The sequence below is a fragment of the Danio rerio genome, chromosome 6 (genome assembly GCF_052040795.2).
Source record: "Danio rerio strain M-AB ecotype USA chromosome 6, GRCz13ab, whole genome shotgun sequence".
NCBI lineage: Eukaryota > Metazoa > Chordata > Actinopteri > Cypriniformes > Danionidae > Danio > Danio rerio.
This window is the reverse complement of record NC_141026.1, coordinates 26,958,450-26,984,833: the sequence shown is the minus strand read 5'-3', so window position 1 is coordinate 26,984,833 and position 26,384 is coordinate 26,958,450. Positions and strand designations below refer to the sequence as shown.

Below are 26,384 nucleotides of genomic sequence, written 5' to 3'. Positions count from 1 at the left end.
AGTGAATCGCTCTCCTCCAGCCATTCCGCGGGACCCTTGCGCTTCCCGGATCAGCACACCCACTCTGCGCTGCCCCACCACTGGTACGTCAGCGGTTGTAGCCATGACACCATTAGTGAGGGCTCTGCCTGCCTGGTTAGCGCGGGCCAGTCTCTCATGGTGGCTCATACGCAATATCAGACTCGGCTACGCTATTCAGTTCGCAAAACGGCCCCCCCAAGTTTACGGGCGTGTATTTCACCAGGGTCAACCCCCTGTCCGACCCTGTCTTGCGAGAGGAGATTGCTGCCCTCCTGGCGAAGGGTGAAATCGAGCCGGTCCCTCCAGCAGAGATGAGGGCGAATCCTAGATCTGTACGTTTTGAACCGCTGTCTTCACAAGCTGCCGTTCAGAATGCTTACGCAGAAGCGCATCCTCCGATGCGTTCGTTCTCGGGATTGTTTTGCTGCCATAGACCTGCAGGACGCGTATTTTCATGTCTCCATTCTTCCACGCCACCGCCAGTTTCTGCGGTTTGCGTTCAAAGGTCGAGCGTGGCAATACAAGATCTTCCCCTTCGGGCTCTCTCTGTCTCCGCAGGTCTTCACCAAACTCGCGGAGGGTGCCTTAGCGCCCCTTCGGCTCGCGGGCATCCGCATACTCAATTATCTCGACGACTGGCTGATTTTAGCAAACTCGCGGGAGCAATTGACTATGCACAGAGACAAGGTGCTCCGGCACCTTTGCCTGTTGGGGTTGCAGGTCAACCGAGAAAAGAGCAAACTCGCCCCTGTGCAGAGGATTTCTTTTCTCGGGATGGAGCTGGACTCGGTCACCATTGTAGCGCGCCTCTCCGGAGAGCGCGCTTGCCTGTTGCTGAACTGTCTGATGGAGCTCGACAGCAAAATAGTGGTCCCACTGAAATACTTTTAGAGGCTCCTGGGGCATATGGCATCCGCTGTGGCTGTCACGCTGCTCAAATTGCTCCATATGAGATCACTTCAGCACTGGCTTCTAGATCGAGTCCCAAGACGCGCATGGCATGCGGGCGCACACCGAGTCTCTGTTACTGCGCTGTGTCGCCGCACCCTCAGCCCTTGGAACGACCCCTCGTTCCTGCAGCCCGGTGTGCCTCTGGGACACACGTCCAGTCATGTTGTTGTTCAACAGATGCTTCCAACACGGGCTGGAGAGCCATGTGTCACGGGCAAGCAGCTGCGGGCATATGGAAAGGTGCCCAGCTGCATTGGTATATCAATCGCCTAGAGCTGTTGGCAGTGTTCCTCGCTCTCTACCGCTTTTTTCTGGTGTTGGAGCAGCAACACGTGCTGGTCAGGATGGACAGTATGGCGGCGGCAGCATATATCAACCGCATGGGGGGTACGTGCTCTCGCCGCATGTCTCAGCTCGCCCGCCGTCTGCTCTTCTAGAGTCATCCGCGGCTGAAATCGCTGCGCGCCATTCACATTCTAGGTATGCTCAACCGTGCAGCCGATGCGCTCTCACGACAGCAAATTCATTCTGTAGAATGGAGACTCCACCCCGAGTCTGTCCAGCTGATATGGGCGCGATTCGGGGAGGCCCAGATCATTCTGTTTGCTTCCCCCAAGAACGCTCATTGCCAGTTGTTCTTTTCCCTGACCGAGGACACTCTCGGCACGGATGCACTGGCCCACAGCTGGCCTCAGGGCACACGCAAGTATGCGTTTCCCCCAGTGAGCCTGCTCGCACAGCTATTGCGCAAGGTCAGGGAGGACGAGGAGCAGGTTCTGCTAGTTGTGCCCCTCTGGCCCAACCAGACCTCGATATCAGAGCTCTCCCTCCTTGCGACGGCCCTCCCCTGGCAGATCCCTTTGAGAGAGGACCTACTCTCTCAGAGACAGGGCACCATCTGGCACCCTCGCCTTGATCTCTGGAGCCTCCACGTGTGGTCCCTAGACGTGAGGAAGACTTAGGTAGCCTACCGTCTGCGGTAGTTGATACCATCAATCAGGCTAGAGCCCCCTCCACGAGGCGCGCCTACGCCCTGAAGTGGAGTCTATTCACTGAATGGTATGTCTCTCGTAAAGAAAACCCCCGAACTTGCCAGATCAGTGTTGTGCTCTCTTTCCTTCAAGAGAAGTTGGAGAGCAGGCTGTCACCCTCCACTCTCAAGGTTTATGTGGCTGCCATCTCCGCTTATCATGACGCGGTAGCTGGCGGCACCGTGGGAAAGCGCAACCTCATCATCCGGTTCCTCAGAGGCGTTAGGCGAATTAATCCAACTCGCCCCCCTCTCATGCCCTCTTGGAATCTCCCCCTCGTTCTCACGAGCTTGCGTACAGATCCCTTTGAGCCACTCGAATCAGCATCCTTAAGATTTCTGTCCCTGAAGACAGCTCTGCTGGTCGCATTGGCCTTCATTAAGAGGGTCGGGGATCTGGAGGCATTTTCAGTCAGTGACTCGTGCCTGGAATTCGGGCCGGATTTTTCTCACGTTATCCTGAGACCCCACCCGGGTTATGTGCCCAAGGTTCCTACCACTCCCTTTAGAGACCAGGTAGTAACCCTGCAAGCGCTGCCCCCGGAGGAGGCAGACCCAGCCCTTTCCTTACTCTGTCCAGTTTGAGCTCTGCGCATCTATGTGGACCGTACCCAGTACTTTAGATCATCTGAGCAGCTCTTTGTCTGTTATGGCGGTCGGCAGCAGGGAAGTGCCGTGACCAAACAAAGATTATCCCACTGGATTGTGGAGGCCATTCCATGTGCTTTTTTGAGCAGACGTGAGCCATGTCCCCCGGGTTGTAACACGCTTGCGGTGCCTTTTTTCCCTAACACGGAGAGATGTGCACCTTCCTGTCTGTCAGTAAAGTTCCCCGTTTGGTGAGCCCTGCAGATTCCTCTGTAGCCCCCAGCTCTGACTCAGCGGAGGAGTCACTTGCTGGCCCACTACGTTAGATCTGCCCGCTGGTCAGCCCGCAATTTGGGTATAGGTGCCGGCTATGTGCGATCCCCACTGGCGATCCCATATGCCTTTTCCGCCACGGTTCAGTCCCCCCTCTCGGGTGGACCCGTGCTTTCCCTATCCGCTAACCACCTTCTTATGCGCACTCCCCCTTCTTAGGGCTAGTCCATATGTAATTACCATTTTTTCTCCCCCATTGGGTGCGGATGGTCTCCCAGGATTGCACGCTTCCCAACGTACTGTCGTATTTCCTAGAATTATCTAGACGCTAGCGACTCCCAAAAAAAATATACCTATTACGTAAAGCTTCCTTTGAAGTATGTATAAGTTAGGGCCAAGGGCATGTTGGAGGACCGCGCTTTCCATGATTTGGGAACGTCCCGCTTGCTTGACTGCCCTCTCATTGGAGGCGTTGGTAAGGTGCAGTCATTATGGCGTTTTCCATAGTCTCCCATATGTGGATTTTCTAGATCAAATCCACCTATAGCACTGGAGTTCCCCAACCGAAGGGAAACGTTCAAGGTTACAGAAGTAACCCTTCGTTCCCCGAGGAGGGGAACAGAAGTGCTATATTCCATCGGCGTAATGACTGTCCCTTAGCTGTTTAAAAGTCTCTTCAGCTTAAAAGGATGGCGTTTGCTCGCACCAGGTGTGCTTATATGTTGGGATAATTGGCAATGAGGCACACCTGCGCAAGCTTACGCTGCCAATTCATTGCTTTCTTTGGCCCGTTCAATACTCTTTCAGACAAGCGGCTTCTGAACCGAATCCTCCCATACGTGGATTTTCTAGATCAAATCCACCTATAGCACTTCCGTTCCCCTCCTCGGGGAACGAAGGGTTACTTCTGTAACCTCAAACGTTTCAAAAAATTTATGACTGAGTTTTTATCATACAATATTTATTCTGTTGACTTTAAATCTTGCACCTAACAAATATCCTTATTTAGAAAAAAAAAAAAAACTTAAGCTAATACTGAAACTAATAAAAACTAAACTAAATCTAAGTCATTTCCAAATATAGAAACTACTAAAAACTAGTATCTACCTCTAAAAACGAATTAAAGCAACTGAATTTCCAAAACTATCATAACCTTGATATAGACTGTTTAATTTGTGGTAATGGTTTATCTCAATAAACATATTGACACCTGGTAAAGCAGTACAAGGTTACAAGCATACAATAGGGTGCATAATGTAGCTTGCTAAATTAATCTAGCTCTCAAATGTCCTCCAATTTGTCCTTTCCGAAAAGAAACTGATCCTATGCATGTTTAGATCATTCATTATGATTCATACCTGGCAATCTTTTTTCAAACCCCCTCTCATTGCCTACAAAGATGGCAGTCTAGACTGCCTCAGTGATATACAGTGACATACACTGTCATCTGTCACCTTAATGGGAGAATTTAATGCTACATTAATTACACAACAGAGACTTCATAGCCAGCAGCCATCTTGTAGTTTTTCTTTTTTCTTTCTCTCCACAGCGATGGTTGAGATGTGATTACTTGCTGTCACATTCATTTGCCTCTGCATCATTTCAGTCCTTAATGCAATATGGACTTCATTTCTAATTATTTGTATCTACTGTAGCTTGATGTGAATTACTTTTATCACAGACAAGATAACATCTTGAAACGTATGCTATTCATGGATGAGAGCCTGCAGTGGAAAGCTTGATTTATAGTGTTTGCCAATTAGTAATGCTGGTTTTTAAAGAGCAGAAGGCTGCATCCCCAGTTGGGACTGAGGCAGGGAGGGGGGCTACTTAATGTGAAGTGTCTCAGTAAAAACTCAGCAGGTTTGGTACATACATAAGGTCCCTGAGCTCACATCAAGCTTAACATACATGCAGGCTTAATATAAATGAATCAAGTCATTCATAAAACAGTGCTACTAATTTGGAAGAAATCCTTTGTAATATGCAGCATGAAGCATCAAATGAATGATGAGTCTTGAGGGTATAAAAGCAGAGAGGAAGTTTTGAAAATGTGATTAATTCTGTGCTCAATGTAAATGAACAGCTCTTTGGTATAATGTTGAGTACCACAAAAAATGTACAGTTGACGTTCGAATTAGTAGCCCCCATTTGAATTAAGATTTTTTTTTTCTTTTTTAAATATTTCTTAAATGAGGCTTAACAGAGCAAGGAAAATTTCACAATATTTCTGATAATATTTTTTTTTCTTCTGGAGAAAGTCTTATTTGTTTTGTTTCAGATAAAATAAAACAGTTTTTATTTTTTTTTTTTTTAAGGAAACATTTTAAGGTCAAAATTATTAGCCCCTTTAAGCTATATTTTTGATAGTCTACAAAACAAACCATGGAGGTCGTGGAGGTAGCAAATGAAAGTGAGGACTGTTAAACAGAAACAGGAGAAAAAATAAACAGGGACCGATTGAACCAATGACCCAGTCTGTTATGATTGGTTGACTGCGTTCAGCGTGAGACAGAGAGAAATGCCCACCACGGCTACGATGTGAAGTAGCAGAAATAGCAGTATGTGAGAGCCCGATGCAGGAAAGCAATAAAGCAATGCCGTTAAACACCATCATATTATTCTACTCTTAACCCTAACCTCAGTAATAACAACAACACACATTCAGTATTAATCGACACTGTGGCAAAAGTTTAACTATTTTGAAAATGAATCACAGCTGATGGTGGCCATAGCAAAGGCAAACAGCAAAGGATCACAAGTTCCGAAACGCAATTAAATCGGTAAGAGAAGCAGCACACATCACGTTTGCAACATAGTTTTGGACGCAATATGTGAATAGCCCCATACAGATTTAACCTGACAGATACAGTACAAGCACTGATCTATAACAGATAAGTGATTTCAAGCCATGTGGGGCGGTAACAATTCATAACACACAATTAAACACATATTTTGCAAACTACACAAAATGGGGCAACAATTTTAATTACATTTACATGCTATGATCGGGAAGAATAAGAAACTGGTCTATTTGAACAGTAACAGTTACTCACAAATTCTCTGTCTAAGTCTGACAAAGTCCCATACAAAGGGCCAGACAGAATTTGCCAAAATATTTTTGCTATTTCTGTGGAGAAATGAGTAAAAAACTGTGGATTTATGCGGAATGATTTTAGGAGCATCATAACTAAAAACTTAATATATGAAAAAAAAAACATTTCTAGCTTTTCTTTGATGTTTACAATGCAAATCCAATAAGATCTACTTATTTGGTAAACAAAGCAAGTCTCTCATATGATAGATCTACTAAAAGACAAAAAATATAACTTTAAAAACTGTATTGTAAATAAATCATATAAACATTTTAATATTACTATTAGTATTATCATATCACAATAATATTAGTGAAATTAATTTCAAAACTGAATAAATATAAATTGACATACATTCAAAAAAGAAAATACACAGACTCAGTGATGGGCTAAGAATCTGCGGATTTTTGTGGGCCTACCCATACAAAATAGTCTCTGTTGCTCCTTCAATAGCTAAATAGCTAAATTAATTTATTTGACTCATTTCAACTATTTCGCTAAAAAATATATAGTTTTAAACACAGTGCACTTTCAGATTTAAACCTCAGCTGGATGCTTTCATTTACTTAGGTCTGTGTTACACACTGCATGGAAGGTCATTTTCTCTTTAATATTGTGATGATTTTTGGCATAAAAATGTAATAATCAACATACATAATTTAATCGCTTATGATCAAAAATCCACTGCCAGAAATATACATGCAGGATTCAACACTAAGGATTTTTTCTACTGGCTCGATTAGGCCAGTGGTTCAGATTTTTACTTGCCCTGCCAAAATGTTTACTGGCCCCACCAAAAAAATAAATAAATAAAATAAAGTTGATAGCATTTCATAGCCTCATATTGTAATTAATTTGTCAACAATAACATCTGTGAATATATATTTTAAATATTTTTAAAAAATTTATAAATGTATAATAAGAAAAACTTAAACAAAAACAGCGGTAGATGGAAAATGTGCAGATATTTTATTGCAGTTCTAAATTATTTAACAAAAGGTGGCTGACTTGCCAAACCGACAACAAACTGAGCAAAACATCACTTAATTGTATTTGTCGTTTTGTACCCACATTAATGTCTGCTTCAAAGATATTAGAAACAGATGTTTTTTTTAAGCCTCATAATTTGATGTTGCCGCCATGTTGCCATCTCTTTATTGTACTGGTTGTTACTATAATATGAAAAAAGTAACATGCTCACAACATCCAATCAGACAAAAGGAACCAAAAAGCAATATGGTGTTTTTGACATCACACGAAGGTAGCATAGAAAGGCTTAAATGCACAAACTGTTTCTTGGTGCCAAGACTGTGTTTGCGTGCATTTGACAAATAGTTGCAGAAAAATTCAACTTTAGTGACAAGGCAGCACTGACCTAATCGGGCCAGTAATGATCCTTTCTACTGTCCCGAGCGCCTCTCAGGCTGGCCCCAGGCCATAGGGCAGTCCTTATTGTTGAACCCTGTTACATGTGCAACATAAAACTGGTTTTGTCATCCATGGTCACACATACTGACAATTTAATTTAAATACATAAATATTTTTAAAGAAATGCATGACACATTTATTTATTTATTTATTATATAGTATAAAGTTATATTATAGTTAGTGAGTGATATTCCCCGTTATGCCTCAAATGTTGTAGATTGAGCTTAACTTGTATTGAACCCACAACAAATAATATTTAAAAGCCAGCTTTAAAGCATCAGTGCTGGTGCAAGGCGATGCCGCTGCATCAATGTTGTGTTTGTCTAAGGGGAATGTGTTCTCTCTGATGGCAGCCATATTTATATTCAGCTCACAGAGCACTGATCATCTGCCACCATCTGCATAGTTTTACTGCCTGTGATCAGTACGCAACTACAACAGCCTGTCAGCAGGCTTTACAATGCTGTTACAGCGCCACAGTGCCACATCAAGCAGCCCTCTCCTATCATAAATGCCATCTCTTCACAACACAGCTCTTTCTCTTTCTCTTCCCTCATCTCCTGTCTCTACCCCCCTGCTCTCTCTGCTCTGTGTCTGACTGGATGAGGAGCGTTTCAGTTTTGTACGCTCTCTGAACAGCCCCAGGCCAAAATCTGACCACAGCTTTGCAGCACACCTCGCCCCAACAGTCACATGAAGTTAAGCTGTCTCTCTGCTGTGCATTTAATAAGTTTAGCGTTGGTCTCAAGGGTTCGTGAAAGGATATACAGAAGATACGAGTGATATCTATCGCTCATGGAGAACATTTGAAGAGTTTTTTTTTGTTCATTCTTTACAGTAGATCTCCCAAAGTGGAAATCATTTTTCATGAATACACAAAGCATCTTCCTTCTAGCCCTGAAACAAAAACATACAAGTCTGAACAGTTTACCTTTAAGTCCTGACTGAAAAAGACAAAACGTGCTTTTAAACGTTGTCAGTTTCAGAATTTCTATCCCTAGTCGTCCTTCCTACACAATCGAAATCCCCCGGTGACGAGTTTAGCATATTGTTTGTGAATAACATCCGTCTGGGTTGGTGGGGAGTACCTGGCATTGCCCCTTTGGCTGTGTAAAACATCTTCTCTCTGCGTTCCGTCTTGCTTGCGGTTATCTCCGTCTATTCTTTAAGGAATATCTTCTGCATTACAACAGCCTCTGTGACAAGCTGAGAGATGTTACGGAGAGAGAAAGCGAGATCCTTAGGGAGGGCTTATTGATTTGTGAAATGCATTCTAAAGGGTCCCCGGCCCATTTTACTGTGGGCCAGTTGGGTTTAACAAGGACTTTGAACTCCTCACAAGCAGGAACTATCTCTAAAGAGGTTCTGAACGGCACAGAGCATTAGGAAAGTCTAGAGGATACTAAGGGTCTTTTCCAATGCGCTCACTTCACTCCCAGGCCCTTCCTCAGGCCTCGGCTCTAATGGGAGAAGAGGATGTTGGGTGAAAAAATGCTCAGCCCAATCATGCATGCAAAAAACATGAGCGCCAATGGGGTATTCTGATTACAAAACAACACTGGGGGAGAGTAGAAACGAGGATGGGGGGGGTGGAAGGAGTCACGGTTAATAATATCACGAAGGATGAGGGAAGAGGAAGAGTCTGCTTATAGGTATGGGGCTAATTAACAGAGTTTTGTCTGCGCAAGGAATCCAGGGCAGAAAATAATGCTCTGATTCAATATTCCCTAAAGATTGTCTTCAAAGCTAAAACAGGGGCTATTAAACGCATCAGAAATGATAATAATAATGCGAGCTCGTGCGACACTGCCGGCGCTTTCCGGCTCTTTCAGAGGGAGGACCTGCTGTGTTTTATCCCTGCCTGAGAGACACGGAGGAGAAAGTGCCTCTAAAACACATCAACCTGATTACACGCTCTCCCATGGTTCATGATATGATAATAAGGATGCTGATGATGCAAACACCATTATTGCAAATTACACCAGAAACAAGGCATGAAAACGATGCACAGAGGCGTTAAAATGTTGCTCACTTCTCCATTTCTCGACAATGTGCCGTTAAAGGATATTTTGTGCATTCTTTCTTCTAGTCTAATTGCAGTCAGCATACATTCTCAGCTCTGTGATTTTCGCTGTGGGCACCATAATAACAAATAAATGAAACTCTCTGACAGTTCGCTAATGACTTGTTATTGAAGTTAGGGTGAACATTACACTGTAATTTAGGTCCATTCACAGTTTTTGCTTTGCTCTCCAACTCTCTCTCTTTCTGTCTTGATCTATCTTTTAACACATATGTATTGCACAGCACAGCACCCAGGGCACAACAAAGAGGCTGGATTAAAAGAAATAAGAATTATATTTACAGGCCCACTCTGAATTCAAGGCTCGCAGCTAATTAAACTTCTGAACAAATGCTCTGTCAGTTTGTGACAGAACACCACAGGACGTCTGCAGGTGTTTATGAGGTGATTTACAGCGGCGGTCAAGTTTAAAGAACACATTCAGTTGACCCGGACACCTCGACAGGAAGATTCGTCTTATCAATTGCACTCACAGCATCCTCACCTCTGTATTCTTTCCATTTATCAGTAGTTAAAACGAGGCGTGACTCTTTTAAATGGGGTATTCATTGGAATGGACAGTGATTAATCTATGCTGAAGTATCAGAGAGCAATTAGACTTTAGGGTGGCAAGTTATTCATGTTAATTAACATGCAAGTCTTATTAAGCATTTGTTAGAGTGTAATAATACTCAAGAGGTGGCAAATTAGGAAAATTAATACCTGCTTTATTCTAAACAAAACAAACAGATAAATATGTTGATATGGTCATTCGAGCAACACAATTCCTTATTGTTATTCTAACACAAAACGCTTAAGTTGACTTAAGGGTTTACAAATTTAAGTGGACTAAACATAAACAAATAAACTGGCCAAAGAAATTACAAGAATTGTGTTGTTTCAGCTCATTTTAAACAGGTGGTTTGAACAAGGTATGCCAGTCTGTAAATGTTAAAATCCTCATTGTAACCGTAAGTCATAAACAATGAGTAAAGATGATTTTATTGCAGAAATAAATTGCTTACTAAACATTTCTGTGTAAAATTATATGCAATTTGAATTTATTGTAAGGAAAACAACACAAAAATTTAAACCTTGCAGCTTATAACCATCAGTCCATATATGCATTTAACAAAATTAAATTAATGGACACTTACTCTTCGTTGTTTCAAACCAAATTTAAATAATTTGTGACGCTGGTTCATTAAATCAGTCATAAGCGTCAGAATTTTGGAACTGAGATTTGTACATCACGTAAAAGCAGTATAAATAACCATTTTATTTATGGATTGCTCATTGTAAAAATGCAAGGTTGCACACAATTCCTTCCTGTTGTCTTCACAAAAATCAATTAAGTTAGTTATTTTTTTTTTTTTACAAATTTAAGTTGACTGAACATAAAACAATAATGTTATCCTACAAAAACCCACACAAATTGTGTTGATTCAGCTCATTATAAATAAGTAGTTTGAACAAGCAGAAAATTATTTTTTGAGTGCAAAAAAAGTAGAGTAAAAGTCAAGTAAAAGTCATTACTTGACAGAGATATACAACTGTATATAGCAATATGAAATCTGAGGGTTTAAAACAAATAAAAAAAGTGAGAAAATTGCAGATGGTTTTGTTATTTGCTAATTAAAAAAAAGAGATTTTATATATTATAATGTGCAAATTATCTTCATGAAACTTCATGGACATTTAGTTATTCTTATCATTTACTTATACTCATACTCTAATGATGTTTAGCATAAAATAAAAATATAATAATCAACATATGTATTTTAATCGCTAGTAATAAAAAATATACTGCCATGATATACCATCTGCAGGTGTTTAGGAGGTGATTTACAGCGGTGGTCAAGTTTAAAGAACACATTCAGTTGACCTGCACACCTCGATTCATCTTATCAATTGCACTCACAGCATCCTCACCTCAGTATTCTTTAAATTCATCAGTAGTTAAGATGAGGCACGGCTCTTGTAAATGGGGTATTCATTGGGATGGCCAGTGATTAATACATGCTGAAGTATCAGAGAGCAATTAGACATTAGAGTGGCAAGTTATTCATGTTAATTAACATGTAATTACAGTCTTACTAAGCACTTATTAGAGTGTAATAATACTCAAGTGGTGGCAAATTAGGATAATTAATACCTGCTTTATTCTGTAAACAAAACAAACCGATAAATATGTTAAAAGCTTGAACAAAATATTACTTGAAGCCGCTGGGAAGAGAATTCCTTTTGTTTATTTTGCACCAAGTGCAGGTGTATGGTATTAGACTCTTTCTTTTATTGGTATTGACCTGATGCTCTCGTGGCCATCAACCCACCTCCCAAACAAAAGGGGAGCTGTAAGATCCGTTCTCCTCTCTGCCGGCAAGGAGGATCATGCCTTGTGCTATTTTTCTCACTCTCTTCCTCTGTCTTTTCGCCCTCCCTCCAACTGTCTGCTCAAATTTCATTAAGTCAGGAGGAAACAGCACTGGAAGCCATTGCTGGGGATCCACTCCTATTAAGGCGCCTATTATCATCCAAAATCAGTCACGTTTTAGCATTTAAGTGCCAAAAGTTCACACCAGATTTTTCAGAACTGTGCCCTGAGGTATGGAGGGTGCATCAAACAGGAATAGAAAAAGTGTTCCTCTCAATTCCCTCTTCACAGCCTCTGCTAAAAACACTTTTTTTTTCTTCTTTTCATCCTCCACCAAACCAAGTGACTGCTTGCAAAATTGCAGCGGATTTCACAGGGCTGAAGTCAAGGGGCGATGGGATGCTTGCTGAAAGAGGCTGGCACAAGTAATGAGTGTTCACAATGCTAAGTAAATGAAATGCTCCGCTACAAATACTCAGTTCAGTGACTTTCTTTAAACTGTAGGGGTGTAATGGTATACAGAATTCACGATTCAGTATGTACCTCAATTTGGGGCACACGGTTCGATGTTGGTTGGGTACAATAACCAACAAATAGCCATAGCTAGCTTTTTTTTCTGTTTAGTTTGAACATGCAGGAGTGTTTTGTTACAACTGGTTACAGCACTAGCACTTTGTCTTGTGTAACAAAAGCGCAAAATGAATGCAAAAATGCAAAAAATGCTCAACCCTCTCCTAAAACAACAGAAAACATTAATTCAGTAAGCTTTGAAACCGAAATCTCTTGTAATGAAAATGATAGCACGGAAAGTCCTTTAATCTTTTGCTAATGCAACAGCAGGTACAGCGAACAACTCGTTCTCAATCCTTGTGCACGTCTATATGGGACTGCAGACTGGCTTCTGTGCTCACAAGATGGAACTGAGTATTATATTCACGTTGTTTTTCTAGTAAACATATGCTTTATGAACATGAGTGACCATTTATAAACTCTCGTTATTAGCAGCGACTTGCACGTAAGTGCTGTGGATGCAGATGCAGCCCAGCTTCTCAATATCAGTTCCAAAGCAGTGGACCATTGTCATAGCTTTCTGTTGTTCACCTGTGAGAAATAGAAGCCGTTCCTAATATATCAATTCGAGGTGTTGGTAAGGACAAAAACTCTTTGTAATATGGAAAATATTTCTTCTTTTGTGTGCTGTTGCTTTTCTTTCGAACTCTCAAATCAGCCTTATATCAGCCTTTAGGCTCGATAGTTAGGCACACTTCTGTTGTCTTCAATCTGGCAACCTGTGCTTGCTGTGTTTTGAACCAGGCATTGTGCAACACCTAGTTCAACCACCGGGTGTCAAACTTTTGTGTGCTGTTGCTTTTAGTTAGAACACGGTTTAAATCACTCGCTCATATACTCATTCTGGGAACCTGCGCCTGCGTTTGTTTTGATGCAGGAGTTCAATACCTAGTTCAACTACTGGGTGTCAAACTTACATACTGCATCTTTAAGAATGTACACTAAAGGCACCAGTCACTGACACATCAGGCTCTGACTGTATTCTTTGGAGTATATGAACCCAACTGTGATGTATACTCCGTAATGACTCAGGATAAATACATGTACTGTTACAACCTTTGTATACCTAATATATAAATTAACTTTTGCTTGAGCCTGAGACATCTCATTGGTTGTATTTTACAAAATTTCTGAGAGTCGAGTGTGTGTTTGTGGCGAGGGGGCGTGGCCGAGAGCCGTGGGAACGGGGTGAGGCCACCGCGTGAGTGGATACACGTGCGGTGCGCACCTGCCTCGGATCCCACGGAAGGAGCTCTGGACCATAAAGGGAGGACCGATGGCAGAGGAAGCCGAGAGAGGACCGGCCCGGGCATGTTATTTTACTTTTGCTTTCAGTTTGACGGCAGTCTCCGCGAGGAGCTGCCGTCCGTTTGTTTTGATTTAAATGGCAGTCTCCGTGAGGAGCTGCCCTCATTATTATTAATAAATCATTTTTAAACTCCGTCGGTTCTCCGCCTCCTTCTTCCCGGCGGCCAAAGGGCCGTAAACTTCATTACAGTGTTATTTAATGGTCTGCCTGAAAGAAAAAATATTGTAATGCAGACTTTGAAAACATAGCCCTATATACTTTTATGGACATCGCAAATGATATAGCCAGAAGTATGGCAGCATTTCGTCTTTAAAATGAATGCTATGGGGTGGTATGACACCATTCCTTTTCACGTTAACAGGTGACCGCTTACCTCTGTTTAGATGGCTTTCCCGCTGTTACCAGTTTGTCCAGTTTGCTCGCCATGTACGTCGGTGGACTTGAGATGCAGAGAGCAACTGACTACGACGATGTGTTCGAGTCCCACGGAGAACTGTTCCAGAAAGCTGGTAAGACAAAAACAGAAGCCAAAAAGAAATAACAGGGTGATAATGTGGTAAAATCTGAAAACTAGTTAAAAATCAGGGCTTTTCTTTTTTGCATTTCGTATAAAAAAACTTTCAGTTGGGTTTAGGAAGGTGGGTCGGCGGGTCAATCTGTGCTTTAAAAAACACTATTGGTTGGGTTTAAGAAAGGAGTGGGGTGGTTAGTCAACAATCAGTCAACAGCAGCCTCTGGTGGATTTTCACATAAATAGCATGTGCGAACAGCACTCGCGAGAAAAATTTGATATCTGAAAAAGCGTACACAGCAACCTTTGGTAGATTCACGAAAGCAAAAACTGCAAAAAAAACGTAGCTCCTGGGAAGTATTTGGTGCTTTCCAGAAATGAATATAGCGGTACGTTTTCAGAATGAGCCCGAGTTGGACTTTTTGCAACATTAAACATAATTAAGGTGTTTAACCGCTAAAATTATTTTACAAAAAAGTTAATTATATATTATAATATAGGATTAGGTTTACTAAACAAATACATGCAAAAGCTCTCTTCAATTAAGTATAAGGAAAAAAACTGCATTCCAATTACAATTTTAGCAAATATTATTTTTCATTCTTTTTATATATTTTCATTAGACCCTTTTAAACAGTATTGTGGTTATCAAATTTCGGTCTCATTATTATTTCATCATTATTATTTTTTTTAACAGAAAAGCACCATCAATTCCAAGTTACAGGTAAATTCTGACACAACTCTCCTCTAAACTGCTACTGTGTTTATCAAAAGACCTTAAAGTCTACTCTAAAAGCTTTGATGTTGAAAATGTAGCTCTACATTCAAATTACATGTTTATAGCAACTGAAACAACGCATTGTGTAATGCATTAAATAGAAACAATCTGTAAAATAACAGAAAAGGTAAACAGCTCATTACCTGTTTATTGCAGTGTAATTCACATGACCACAAACAATATGTTGTTCCATATGACTAAAAATGTCAATAAAAATAACTGTTATTTGATTATGAACCTACAAAAGGGTAAATAAATAGAAAATACCCTAACCTAAATTAGCATTTTTACCAAGTGCATTGTTACAAATAAAACAATATTGTTTCAATTAAAAGTGATATTTTATGTACTTTGTCTGAAATTTATTAGAAGTGTCTTAAATAGTTGAACAAAGAGTTATTTAACACCCATCCAACCCATAAGCCTGCATTTGTATGGTAGCTCTGAATTGTACATATGAAACATGACAGTAACTTAGACATGCTGGATGTGACATAAACACAACCATTTGCAACCTTGAAAACCAACGTACACGAACACATGCCACACTCAATCTCCAGAAAACACACATGCACGCTCATGCTTCAAATCCTGCGCGCGTATTCATACACAAGCGCTCACACTCTCACTCTCACACATATATAATTGAGATTTTTCACACAAGGACACAGAGAGCCTGAAGCCAGTGCTTAATTGCACCAGCTATCATTAGAGGGGAAAATCAACAATTTTAAAAATACACCAAGCACCTTTCATCTTCTCCCCTCTCTAATCGCACCAGTAAGAGGCATGGAGAAGAGGAGCTTGATGTAGTCAAACTATCTAAACAGCGCCGGCGGGTGCTGGCGCAATCAGCCGCTCTGAAGTCGATACTACAGGACGTGTCCGTGTGATGTGCGGCCTGTTCCCTCACTGTCAGGGATCCGCTGGGAAATGTGATGTGACCTGTATCTCGTATTGGGCACATTTCCCCCCCTGGTGAATCCAGCTCTAAACGGAACCCAGATTCAGAGGGTGAGCTACACCGCTCGGCAAGCACCACCACACGATTTGTTTGTTTGTTAACTGTAATTTGATGTAGTTTTCCTCTGCTGTGCTCCTCCCCCCAACAAATATTCATGTCACAGAGGGAGAAAGACAATGAGAGAGCAAGAGCAACAGAGAAAGGGAAGAGAGAGAGAGACAGAAAGAGAGAGAGCGTTTTCTTCTTGTCTTTCTCTGACTGAAAGGCTGCCTTCGCTCCCCCTGAGGGAAATGGGATAATGAGGATCTGTATGCCTCCGTTCTGTCTCATTTCAATTGGAAATGCCGCACACACTCTAGCAGTCACACACCCTACACTTTGGGTCGGTGATGGCCGTATTATCGTCCCTCGTTTCTTGTCTGACAGTCCATCATGTCTGCGTTCACACACACATACACACACAACACACATCCCTTCGTCACATTCACTTTTCTTTTTGAAACACATTCTTGGCCACTGTCCTGTTTTCACACAAACTCAGCGAACTGAACTAAAATGTTCTTTAGCATTCCACCCTTTTTTCTCTACCATACTTTCTTAAAAAAGGATCCTCATGATTTTTTTTCTCCACAAATTCCAATTTTGGTTTGTGCAATAAATAAATAAAAAGTTGTAACAGTAAAGCATTTACCCCTTGTTATGTTGCCATTTCTAAAGACTTAAAAGTTGTATAGGGACGTGTTTCAGGTGTAATTCTGTCCCATTTTTTTTTTTTTTTCCGTGAACAAGTCAGTTAAGGTGGGAAACAGTATAGGGTCTTCATTGTCGCATTTTGTGCTTCAAAATGCACCACACATTCTCTACTGGAGACAGGTCGGGACGCAGGCAGGCCAGTCAAGTACCAGTATTCTCTTCCTCCACAGCCAGAAATTTATAAGAGAATGAGGTTTTGCATTGTCTTGTTGAAATATGCATGGGCGTCCCTGGAAAAAAAAGCAGCATATTGTGCTCCAAAACCTCTACATGTATGTAATTTTCAGCATTAATAGTGCCATCACAGAAGTGCAAGTACCCTTTGCGAAGGGCACTGACACAACCTCCTAACCTGGTTTTTGGACATGTTGCTGATAATAGCCCAAATTATCCTTTTATTCTTCTGTCTGGTGCACAGTGTCCATTTCACCCCCCCAAAAAATACCTGAAATTCTGATTCGTCTGACCACAGTGCATGTTTACACTGTGTAATGCTCCATCCCAGATGCCTCTGATCCCAGAGAAGTCTATGGAGCTTCTGGACACTGTTAACATAGGCTTCCTTTTGGCACAGTGCAGTTTTAATTGGCATTTGTAGATGTAACAACATAATGATCGTTTATAGATGCATTATGATTTTCGATGCAGTGCTGCCTGAGGGATTGGAGATCACGATTGTTCAGCTTAGGCCTGCGCCTTTATGCACTGCAATTCCTCCAGATTCCTTAAACCTTTTTCTTATGTTATGCACTGTTGAAGGTGAAATACAAAAATGTCTTCCTATCTTTCTTCGTGAAACATTGTTTTTAAAACTTTCAATAATTTTCTCACATAATAGTTGACGAACTGGCGATCCGTGGCCCATCTTTGTTCCTAAAGGACTAGAATTTTCTTGAGTGCTGCTTTTGTACCAAACCATAATTACAATCAATTTATTTGCATTCTCCATACTGTCCCAAATATTTCTTTTTTTTCTGATTTGGGGTTTTGTGTGTGTGTGTGTGTGTGTGTGTGTGTGTCTGTCTGTCTGTCTGTCTGTCTGTCTGTCTATCTATCTATCTATCTATCTATTTATCTATCTATCTATCTATCTATATATATATATATATATATATATATATATATATATATATATATATATATATATATATATATATATATATATATTAGGGTATTATATATATATATATATATATATATATATATATATATATATATATATATATATATATATATATAGGGAATTTTATTAGAGTAAAATTCAAAATGGCGCAAAAATATATATTTTTTCTATTACACTTCTAATTTACGTTATAGTGAAAGTATTGTTTAATTATACCCATTATATAAATTATAGATATGCAATATTGGCTGTTGTTTTTGAACATGTGACAAGAAACGTCATTGAAAAGAAAATAACATAGAAGCCATTATCTCATCCATGGTTAAACCAACAACTAATAAAATACCATTGTGAATATTATAAAACCCACCACCACCGTTTTTGTTGAAGGACACTGAATAGACAGATTAAAACAAATAATACTTCAAAAAACTGTTCTTCTTCTGAAAGAACTTCTTTCCAAAGCACAGAATTCCAAAATCTAAAATTAACAAAATAAATCTAAATAAAACCCTGCCTGGGGGATCTGGCAGAACAAAAGTATTCTATATAATACTAAAAGATACAGCCCTGCTATTGTCATCTGCCAGCCACAAAACAGACACAAAGTTTTTTGTTTTTTTTATGTTTGAAACTGACTTGCTGGGGCAGAATGTGGCTGTGTTAATGGTTTGGTGCTTGTGGAGGATTTAGCAGAACATAGCTGGGCTGATTGAGAGGATTGATGCTTGTGGGGGGTTGGCAGACAGTATCAGGAGAGGATGCTTTTAGTGCATGTGATAATACATTACATAGAAGGTTGCACGGTGGCACAGTGAGTAGCACTGTCGCCTGACAGCAAGAAGGTTGCTGGTTCGAGCCCCGACTGGGTTCTCCCCATGTTGGCGTGGGTTTCCTCCGGGTGCTCCGGTTTCCCCCACAGTCCAAACACATGCAATACAGGTGAATTGGGTAAGCTAAATTGTCCCTATTGTATGTGTGTGAAAGAGAGTGTATGGATGTTTCCCAGTGCTGGGTAGCAGCTGGAAGGGCAGCCACTGCATAAAACATATGCTGGATAAATTGGTGGTTCATTCCACTGTGGCAACCCCAGATTGATAAAGGGATTTAGCCGAAAAGAAATGAATGAATGATTATAGATAGAAGATGTTGACAGATGTTTAATATCTCTGCCTCTGCTGATTTCACTTTTGCACACATTATACAGTATCACTTTGTTTTATCTGCAGCACAACTGACTGTAAAATACTTCCACACAGAACCTGAAGGTTTTTTTTTCTTTTGACTGGTGGAGGACCAAGAAATGGCTCAGCAGCACTCTTTTTCTGGGTGCCCAAATGTATTTGAGGAGTTTCAAGTTAATAAAAAGTGACGGGAAGCTATGCTAAGGTTAACTAGCCTATAGCATATATTTTGCTGTCTGCAAAAGACAGTAATGTAGACGTACCATATAACTCCCATAAGTGCATACTATTCGACACAACTGCACAAGCATCGTTTAAACATCGTTAAATATATATGTATATAAATAAATATATATAAAAATAAATATATATATATATATATATATATATATATATATATATATATATATATATATATATATATATATATATATATATACACACACACACACATATTTTGTATAATGCAGGAGAAGCTTTATACAAAATTTTATATCAACCTCTTGGAACTTTTTTTTTAAGTTTCCTTTGCTAAAATTGATCCATGCCCTTAAGTATGCATAATTAGATGCAACTTAACCAAAAACCTAACTCACATAACCCTAACCATATTTAAATAATTAATATTACTAAGTAAATGAATAGTTACACTTTAACAAGGACAGCTTAAATAAAACTGTAGTCCTTCATTATGTATTTGTTTGCTTGATTGTTTGGAGAAAGTATATATAAACCATATTCATTTTCTAGAACAATCAGATCTTTATATTCCAAATACTTGTTACAGAAATCGGAATGGACTACCATCTGTTTAAATACTTCAGCTTAGCAATTAGCACTGACTGCAGCAACGATCTCTGCGGCCATCTCATATCAGTCAATACAAGTCAAAGGTCTAGCAATATTTGTGATATCTGTGTGCAGAGATCTGCCAATTTAATGACAGCGGTCCCCACCTATTATCCTTAATATTGACAAATGCATAACAGTGGTGTCAAGTGCTCATGGTTATCTGCTTGCCTTTCTCTGTGATGCCAGCCCCCCTAGAGTAAACGGCAGATAAACATATTCTCTTCAAACAATCCCAATGACAGCCAAATAGCCTGCTTGTCGCTTGTAAAAAACCCTCTAATGATGCGTGTCGAGGGAACGGCCTGCCTCCTTGTAGGAGACGAGTCCCTCGTGTATGAGGACGAAGGAGGAGGGGGAAATAATAGCAATCCCTAAAATATTCTTAAGCTCAAACGTCCCACAACACGCACGCCAAAGAAGAGAAGAGAAAAAAAAAATCCTACTCGCCAAAGCTTTTCAAGATCTAGCGCTTTTTTAATGTCTTATTCCCATTTTCCTCCTCTCCTCCTGTTTGTCGCCCTTCCCTTCGCATGCAGAGTCAACATTCATTAGGCTAACCATGAAAGTGCAACTTTTGTAATCTCGTCCCAGCCGTAGCAGAGAGAGGGATTTTAATCACAGACAATTGGACATGATGGGTACATGCGCATCAGAGTAGAGGCCTTCCTGTTTGAACTTAGTCTCTGCTCGGGATTTGTCTCGAGCGAGTTCTGGCTTCTGCTTAGTGCTCCACTTTTCATAATTAGAGCTGAAACGTTGACGAGACTTTCGGAGAAGCAAGCCGTTATTTTGCGAAGCACAAGTCCTGATACATTTTCCCCCAGGAGGGGGTGAGAGGTAATACGCAAATTCATATCCATGTTATTTTTATTCATTTTCGCTAATGTGATGCTGTGTTAAACATCACACTACTTCCCTCACCATCAGCACAATCAGAGCGCACAACTCCACCAATTAATGGTGAGAGGAAACGCAAGGGTCCGCTAAGCTAGCTTTTATCATCATATCATCAAAATCATGTTAACAGATTTTCGGTAATGAAGTGGCTGATGACACTCATATGAATCCTGCCATCAAAAAGCTTGAATGAGACATTTGCAATTAACAAGAACGGGTGGCATCATTTGAACTTTTTGCTTCATTTATTTAATTATATATGTGCTGTATATACGGCTTACTGGATAGATTTGATTCATTTCATACAGTAAGTGCTAGTTTCCAATGAGCTGGCATGTAGAGGAGTGGTAACTGCTTTACTGTTAAAAGTGCACTTTTCTGGGCAATAGCTAAAGAGCTGCTGAATCAGCCAATGAGAGAATAAGATGCCTGTGTGTCTTAATGACGAGACAGACAGAGCGCTAACGGCTCTTGATTAGCTCCGTTTATCTCTAATTAATTACCTTTACCTAATTAGACACCCTGTTTTGGCTAGACACGGAGTCAAGTAGACTAGATTATTAGCGTGCTCATTGGGCCTTTACAAAAGGCTGAAATTAATGTAACGTTGGGAAAGAATCCTCTGTTTTAATTGCGCAGGTGTTGCCTTATGGCGCCGCTTTATCATCCGCTGGCTCCCCTGGATTATTAGTGGGGTTTTGTACAGGGGGACTATTCTGTGAAATTCACCTTGGCAACGGCTCATTAGTTTGGCTTGTTATTGTATTATTTATTACATTTGGCCTTCCCCCTATTACACAGATTGATTCATGGCTCCTCTCTCTTTCACACACACACACACACACACACACTTTGTGTGACTATCGCTCCCCTGTTCACTGTGGTTTTATTGCATGGCTGGTTAAGGTGACTAAATGTGACCCTGGAAGTACTTTAACTATTTTACAGCTGAAAAAAAAAAAAATGACCACTTGTCAAATTATCACTACATTTAAAACTGCTCTACAAATTACTAGCGGCAATGTTTAAGCAATGTGCAATTAAAGTCTTACATACAGGTGAAGTCAGAATTATTAGCCCCCCTTTCAATTAATATTTTTTCTTTTTAAAATATTTCCCAAATGATGTTTAACAAAGCAAGGGAATTTTCATAGTATAGTAATATTTTTTTTTTCTTCTGGACAAAGTCTTATTTGTTTTATCAAATAAAAATAAAGGCAGTTTTTAATTTGAATTTTTTTTTATGATTTTAAGGTCAAACTTATTAGCCCCTTTAAGGTATTTTTCTTTCGATAGTCTACAGAACAAATCATCATTATGACTTGCCTAATTATCCTAACCTAGTTAATCTAATTAACCTAGTTAAACTTTTAAATGCCAATTTAAGCTGAATAGAAGTGTCTTGAAAAATATCTAGTCAAATATTATTTACTGTCACCATGGCAAAGATAAAATAAATCAGTTATTACAATTGAGTTATTAAAACTATTATATTTGGAAATGTGTTGAAAAATCTTCTTTCTGTTTTAACAGAAATTGGGGATAAAATAATGACGGGGGCTAATAATTCAGAAGGGTTAATATGTTTGACTTAAGCTGTATATTTAAAATATATTAAGAAGAATTTAATAAACTCTTTTGAAGTGCATTTATTTGGTATAGTTATAAGTTTAATTACATTAAGCATTACCAATTATTCAGACTGTATATACCCAGTATGTGTATTATTTAACTATAATTTAATTATTTAGCTAATTTTAACATATAAATGCAAATCTATATCTCACTCAGTTAATCTTAAAGTTTTATTAAAAGGGCACCTTTTTTCAAGATTTCAGAATTATCTCCAGAATGTGTCTGTAAAGTTCCAGCTCAAAATACCCATCAGATTATTTATTATACCTTTGTAAATATTGAAAATTTGAGCAGTTTTTACTTTGTAGCTGTTTTTGTTGCCTGTGGCTTCAATTTGAATGAGCTAGTTCTCCCCGCCTACCGTTCCCACGTGCGTGTCAGATACAAAGAGAACGCTTACTATTGCTATGATGGGTGTAGCTTCTCCTGCAGCGTCTCACGCATCAGCAGCACAGTGACAGACAAGAATGAAGCAAATCTCCAAGGGGGGTTGTTGAGGGATTTGGGGTTGAGATCCTAACATCAGAAAATAAAAAAATAAAAAACATCTTACAAACAATGATTTTTATCATAGGTGCCCTTTAAAGGGAAATCTCAGAAATGTACACTAAAGCATGGTAATATTAATTAATAACAAAAAGAGTAAATTTTACATTTTAAAATAATAGCACTACACTAAAAAAATAAATCATAATTTAAAGATGATTCTTAAAATTTCCTTTTTTTTACATTAAGTGATTGTGAACAATTTATTTGGACTAAATTTGAACAAACAAATGAAGATATTACTCAATTTAATTTGTTTGTTTAAATTAATTAATTCATTCATTCATTTTATTTTCGGCTTAGTCCCTTTTATAATCTGTAATATACACTCATTAGTATTAATAATAATACATACATTATTAATAATACACACTCATTCACACATACGCACACACTACAAACAATTTAGCCTACCTTAATTCACCTACAGTGCATGTCTTTGGGGTTGTGGGGAAAACTGGAGGAAAACCACGCAGACAAAGGGAGAACATGCAAACTCCACACAGAAACCGGCGACCTTCTTGCTGTGAAGTGATCGTGTTACCCACTGTGCCACCGTGCAGCCCCTTGTTTAAATTCAACACATAAAAATTGTTTGCAGAAATCTTTTTTTCTTCAGTGGAGCTTGGACATACCACATCATAACTTATGTGCCTGTTATTATCCAGCAGTGAAATGCCAACTTATAAAATTGTCTTTAACTTCACAAATAGGTGCAAATAACTGCAAATATCAACATAATAAAATGACAGAGATTACTGCTTTCTAAACACAAAATTAGATCAATTAACCTGGAAATTAATCTGACAAATGCTGGTATTCAGATGAAATTATGAAATCTAAAAGTAACATATCCATTAGCGAAAAATCTGAGGTGAGATTTTGTGCCATTTTTATCAAGAACAAAAAAGTAGTGTTATTTTTATGATATGAATTATGCAGTTCATACACTCATATTAGTGAAATACATTATAATAATTCAAATTGAATCATTCATATTTTACCTGAAGGCTATCCATGGTACATTTTTACACCGGATAACGGAGCTGATCCTTAATATCTTTCAATAATGATACATTCAAAGTGCAACCCTAAGGAAAGTTTCCATTTGACATTTCATCTTTAGACAATAGATGAAAAAAAGATGCAGTTTTCACTTAAAATTCTAAAAACCCCTTATATCATCTGCCGTCATCACATGCTTATTTTTACAACACAACGTGCATGTATAAATCTTATGGAGCCCATGCAAAATTGATCACAGACATTATGCATGGAAACAGGCATGTGAAGGAAAAGACACCTTCCTCGACCGGCACTTGACATCAAATGAGGGAGTTGTTGAAGCATTACAGGTCTGTATGGAACGATGAATATTTAAACAGGGAATTAACAATTAACATGGTCCTCTCACTTTCACAGGCTAAATAACTAAGTAGTTTTGCATCAGAAAATGAGACCTTGAGTGATGGAAACATGGTGAAATAATGATTTAACCTGGTATGGTTTGATCATGCTAAGTCAGGTTAAATCAGCACAGGGTATCTTATGGATAACCTCAGGCCTTGGAGATGTAGAATAAAAAGTTTTGGGAATGAGTCGGAATTGGTCTATATTTTGAGTACTGAATTATATATATATATATATATATATATATATATATATATATATATATATATATATATATATATATATATATATATATATATATATGGGTGATTCTAGAATACATTTTGTGTCTCCAAGATAAATCTTTATTATTTTTCAAATATTTTTTTAATAACATTCAAATTAAACTAATCCAAATAATAAAAAATAAACATCCTAAAATATCAAACCTTTCTGGGGCTGCGTGTGAGGAGAGGGATCTGTAAAATGAGATGCCGGATCAGATTTGAGAAGTGCCGGATCCGGATCCGGATCTGGCTTGTTTAACCCTGGGTAGACACTATGTAAATTATATATTATATAAAAAAATCATAATTACTTGACTTCTGGCCGCAACCATTTCTGATCTAGCAACAACCGCCAAATACTCTATTGGTTTAACGTAAGAAGGTCAATTGTTCCTTGATACCTACGTAGTAGGTTCAAGTTAAAAATATCTACAAAAATGGTTTTATAAGCATATTTATCACTCCATAAAATGGCCATAGAATCAGAAGGTCCATGACTGACCACATATGGCTGGTATCGTGAATATTAATGAGCATGGTCTGGCTTGCAGCTCTTACAGACACACACACACACACAGATACACAAACATGCACAGCATAATGTACACTGAACATGGTACCATCAGAGTAACTTTCACCTATTTTGCTCACCAGATCTGTTAGGGATAAAGACTAAATTATTATTAAACTTGACAAAAGAGAGTGATAAAGAAGTATGGTGTTGTATTTTGAAAAAAAACTGCCAGGGACTGGCAAAGAAACTTGGCCAGGACTAACTATCCACCTCTGCAGCATATGACAGTTGAGGTGAGTGATTTGACATGATTCAGCAACACACGTGTTTGTAGAAACAACCCCAATTAAATTTCACAACAAACACGATAAATTAACAAAAGATGTAACTAAACATACCTTATGCCTCTTCAGAGTGGAAATGAATGTGTAATTGCAAATCTTGCATTTCTTGTCCTGAGGCCAGTTTGAACATTCCTCGTGCTGTTGTTGCTCAGTAACGCACAGTAAACAAATTCGCGTTCGCGTTTTCAAAATAAAAGTCCCAAATAGTGAGTGAAATATACGCTTAAAAAAACTAAAGAAGGAAAACTATTATTGTTGTCTCACTAGAAAACGTTATTGCTTATCAAACGCAGCATTAGGTGTGTATATTAATCATCCCAGGGCTTTTTTTATGATCTCAGAGCTTAATGACATGGCTGCTCATTAGGTCCGGATGACCGACCCATTCTGATTGGCCCGTTGTCCACCGGGGTTTTACACTTGTGGAATTTACATTAAAACGTTGAAACAGTGGTGTCTGTAGCTCACAGTATGTCCATTTCCATATAGGCCACTGATCTTTTTATTATTCTACCATGTCTTGGTAGCCTATACAGCGAGATTTTCATTATAGGGCACTTTTAATTGTTTAATCAGATTTTCTAATATGGTTTGAGGGCCCGTCGTTTACATAGAAGGGGCAAGGTTTGTGACTTTAACTGCATCCAGCCACTGGGGAACACCTGATCAAACTGTACAGCGTTGTATTGTGATGCACTTGTATGTGTCCTGTGGAACACAAACTCTTGTAGCTGTACACTGAATATATTTTTATCTCATGTTTGTTTTTGTTTCACTGTTCGTTAGGTATAGGATGTGGTCAGGAGATCTCAAACATTTTAGCAGATGACCCCTGAAATAACAATGCCAGTGACTCAGTCACAACCCCCACTATTCTTGTTATAAATATACAAACATTGCGCACAA

At 39.3% G+C, this 26,384-nt stretch overlaps 1 long non-coding RNA gene across 11 annotated transcripts in view; it reads right to left on the bottom strand.

Annotated features, from left to right (window-relative positions):
- LOC137490211 (uncharacterized) overlaps window positions 1-25,645 on the bottom strand; it is a 178,065-nt gene extending 152,420 nt beyond the window's left edge. For 6 of the 11 annotated variants that reach the window (XR_015493653.1, XR_015493655.1, XR_015493651.1 and 3 more), the window contains exons 1-4: window positions 25,533-25,645; window positions 23,359-23,510; window positions 22,799-22,914; window positions 14,075-14,207 (exon numbers count right to left, since the gene is read on the bottom strand). This is a non-coding gene — a long non-coding RNA (uncharacterized LOC137490211). Of the gene's footprint in view, window positions 1-7,333; window positions 7,421-14,054; window positions 14,208-22,798; window positions 22,915-23,358; window positions 23,511-25,532 lie in introns of those variants that run through there. The other 5 variants (XR_015493661.1, XR_015493660.1, XR_015493657.1 and 2 more) reach the window with 3 other exon arrangements.
- Between the last annotated feature and the right edge of the window lie 739 nt (window positions 25,646-26,384).